Source organism: Notothenia coriiceps, unplaced genomic scaffold (assembly GCF_000735185.1).
Source record: "Notothenia coriiceps isolate Sejong01 unplaced genomic scaffold, NC01 NC01_scaffold00033418, whole genome shotgun sequence".
NCBI classification, from domain to species: Eukaryota; Metazoa; Chordata; class Actinopteri; order Perciformes; family Nototheniidae; genus Notothenia; species Notothenia coriiceps.
Genome location: NW_011366119.1, coordinates 44,510 through 48,702, shown reverse-complemented (window position 1 = coordinate 48,702; position 4,193 = coordinate 44,510). Strand labels below are relative to the sequence as shown.

At 44.3% G+C, this 4,193-nt stretch overlaps 1 pseudogene; it reads right to left on the bottom strand.

Annotated features, from left to right (window-relative positions):
• Positions 1–3,228: 3,228 nt before the first annotated feature.
• Positions 3,229–3,933, bottom strand: LOC104961525 (RNA-binding protein 25 pseudogene; annotated as a pseudogene).
• Positions 3,934–4,193: the final 260 nt, after the last annotated feature.

Below are 4,193 nucleotides of genomic sequence, written 5' to 3'. Positions count from 1 at the left end.
TTATAATGAGAATAATTTGTACTATTAAACCGTCTAAAACCTCAGAGGTCCATTAGCTCATACCTGAGCCCTCAGTCGCAGCAGGACTCGCCAGCTTGTTGTCGGAAACAGTCCTCATATCCTCCGTTATGTGCAGCTACTAACCAGAATGCTAACATCACGGATCCCCTGCTAGCCACCGGTCCACCTCGTCAACCTCTCTCTCCCTCTCTCCTCCTCTCATCCGAGGTCTTCCACTCCCTCTCTCCCCTCAACCACTGAATGCGCATGTGTGTCGCATGCCCACACACACAGAGCCGACTTTGATGACACAAGCACACGTGTATTCCATGCATCTCTGATTGGTCTGGTGTTTGCCTCTGTTGCGTTCACCGTAACACGGGAAATTACAGTCCTGCCGTCGTCTCTTGTGTCATGATGAAGGTTCACGTAAGCACGGTTTATGTATTATATTATTGAGGTGGTCCAAATATACGTCATCAAGTGCACCTGGGCTAACGGGGTGGTGGATGATAGGTTTAGCAGTCTAAAAAACAGTATTTTTCAAACATTATTCTTTTAATATAATTTTTCTTTCTTTTTGTTACTTTTTTTTTTAAAGCGGTCGCGATCTACCCGCGTCGAGCGCGATCGATTGATTGGCGACCACTGCCTTAGACTCGTCCTCCTGTGGAAACGTGAATATCATATTTATTTTTCACAGCAAGCCCGTAACAGTAACAAAGCTTATGGGTGTCAATTATTTTCCACAATTAAAAATGGTAGGACTTAGCAGCCGGCATTAAAGAACTAAACCCATATGTTTAGGAAAAAATATGAACCAACTATTAAGTGGTAACTTGTAGCTACCACCGGTCCAATAAATAAGGGCAACGAACATGCTGATGTCTTTTGACGGTTATTCTCTCCCTCCATTCTCTTGAAGACAACGTGTAAACTATAAAGAAATTAACGTTGAAAGTTTAATTAAATCTTAACACATTAGCAAAACCAAAGCAACACTACAATAATACACACATATCACGAAAAGAGAAACATTTACCATGGCGGCCTTTGAAACCCTAGTGTAGATCATTGGTCACCAACCTTTTTAAGGCCCAAGATCACCGAACCTCGCTCTAAGGTGAAAAGGCCGAGATCGATACTTATTGCAGAATTGAGTGAAAAAGACGGCACCAGACAATGCCTTCCAATTTGAGGCCTTTTATTTAGGCTAATTGAATCCTGAATTACTGTTACATGAAGGCTCCATAAATCAGCCTCACGGCATATAGGCAGGGGTAAAGTGCTATTGGGCGGGCGCGACTTCACCTCCTCTAGGGGGGTCCCTCACCTCCCTCTAGGGGGGTCCGGGGGGATGCTCCCCGAGAAGATTTTTTTTAAATATTGAAGTGAAAGCATCATCTGGTGCACTTTGAGCAGCAACATGAAGAGATCCTATGGAATACCTCTCTCAGCACCCATTATGGAACAGAACTGTTAGACAGATTCTTCTTTTTCTTTATGATATTTTACAAACTCACTCCCGCTTTTAAATGTATTCTTGTTTTACTGCTTTCATAGTTAGCCTACTTTCCATACCTGTTTTTCCATTTATTCCCTTATTGTTTGTATAACTATAAGATCATATTGAAGGTGTGCCGCGGAAATAATCTTTTGAATAGATTTGCTGACAAAACCGTTCTAAACACTCAGAGGAGCTTCCTTTAGCTCACCCTGAGCCCCTCAGTCCTGACAGGAGAGGACACTCCTCCAGCTTGTTGTGGAAACAGCTCCTCATGTCCGTTAGTGCAGCTAGCTAACCAGATGCGTAACATCCACAGGTCCCTGCTAGCACGGTCCCTCTCTCTCTCACCCTCTCTCCCAGCTCTCCCTCTCTCTCGCGCTCTCTCTATCACACTAACATGCGCTATTGCCACACACACACACAGCAGCCGAGCTTGAATGACACAAGCACACACGTAGTACTTTCCATGCAGCTCTCTGATTGGTCTGGTCTTGCCTCTGTTGCCGTTTCACTGAACACGGGAAATTACAGTCCTGCCCGTTGTCCTCCTTGTGTCATGAATGCGGTTCACGTAAGCACGGTTAAATGTATTTATATTATTGAGGTTTCCAAAATATACGTCAATCAAGTGGACACCTGCTAACGGGTTTGTGGATGATAGGTTTATAGTATCTAAAAAACGTATTTTTCAAACATTATTGATTTTAATTTTCTTTTTCTTTCTTTGTTACTTTTTTCTTTAACGGAAACGGTCCCGCGATCTACCCGCACCACACTCGCGATGACCGGTCGATCGCGATCGACTGGTTGGCCGGACCACTGTCCTGCTAGATTATGCCAACGCATGCGTTGTCAGGCAATGCCTTCTGACTTGACTGGGTGTTCAATGCCGGACTCACCGACCACATCCCAAATGTAACCATTCTACATTTCGCTATCCAGATAATACTCTACATTTTACAATTGGTCTAATTATACTCAAATGTACTAATCATAAATGATGAAGCCAAGGCAACACAAATGAAACATCCAAAATAATATTCAACACTTTCTCAGACCGTCTACACTCCCAAACCAAAATTAGCTTATTATGATTAGTAGAAACCTATGTGAATAAAGTCTAGTCATTTCAAGACCCAAGGTGGATATATGTGAAGTACTTTTAATTCCCCACACTGGTAGAGTGTTCAAAGATTTCCACGGTTCATCATCAGAACACGTTCTTAGTTGTTTTCTACAAGTTACAACTAGTTATGAAAATAGACCTCCATAAGGCCTTTCGAGACGATGGATTGGCGACGCGGTTTACAACTGCGTCTGTTTTTTCCTTTCTTTCTTCAAGCTTCCTGTTTCCTATTTTGAACTGTGTCCTGTCCTTTTCTTTGTGACTTTGTCCTAATCTTCTCACCGTTTTTACCTTTGGCATCCTCTTTAGGCTTTTTATCAGACTCATGACTCTTATTTCTATCTTTACTGTGATCAGACTCTGACTTGTTTTTCTTTCTTATTTCGGTTTTTGCTCCTCGAGCGACCTTTTCTGTCATCACTTTTGTCTTTGTGACTCTTCTCTCTGCTTTTTGACCTCTTAGTCTTCTCTCTGCTTTTACTGCGGCTTTGAGATTTATCTTTTTTCTTTGCCTTGTGTTTGCTATGCTTCTCATCCTTTTCAGCATTGTCCTTTTCTTTGCTTTTAGATCTGTGTGAGCGTCTTTTCTTCTCTTTTATACCCTCAGCTGCACGTTCATGCTTTGTGTCGGAGCTCCGTCTCTCTCGTCCAGCTCCGTCTCCTTTTCTCGGTCAAGGAGTCTCTTCTGCAGAGTAGTATTTAGGATTGTCTCTGTCGTCGTCTAATCTTCAGAGAACTCTTTCAGCCTTTTGGCTTCTTTCATCATCTCCTGGCGCCTCTCGTCCTCGCGCTCCGTCTCTTTGCTGTAGTCGCGAGCCTTCTTCCTCTCCCGGATCTCCCAGTTTTTCAGGCCTTCTTGGTAAGCGGCCTCCTTGTCTCGGAGCCTCCTCTCCAGTCTCCTCCGTTCGTAAACGTCCTCATCGTCTTCTTCACGGTCTCGTTTCTTATCTTCTCGAGTCCTCTCTCTGGATCTGCTCCGCCCCTTGCTGACGTCTCGACTCCTCTCTCTCTCTTCCGGTTTCCTGTGTGTGTCTCTGAATTTATTGATCTCTCTGGAAATCAGGTCTCTCTTGTCGACCTCCATCTCCAAAGCATTGATATCCTCCTCCTCTTTCTTCTTGCGCGGCTGGCTATCGGGGTCCTGTGACGGAGCGTTCAGCTCGCTGGCGTACTCTCGGGTCAGGACTTCTATCGCTCCCTTCACCACCTGGTTCCGGTGCAGTATCTCTTTATCCAGGACCTCCTCATCATCGCCCCCGTTCTTTGGTAGTTGTGGGCGTACCTTAAAGGGAAGTGGCATTTCCAAGTTTCCCTCTGTATTTGTATGTATTGATTCATTGAATATTTGCAGGAACTGTATATCATCTTGTGATATGCTCACTTGACCATGGTTGGTGTCAATGGAGGAAGTTCCTTCACATGCACACGGTGGCACAGACCTGTTACTTCTTTTGACTTTGCTACCTGTGGTGAGCTGCCAACAATACTCCAACCTAGGTCTGTCTTGGCGGCATATGGTTCATCGTCACCTCCAGTTATGAGCTGCTTAACAAGATTGTG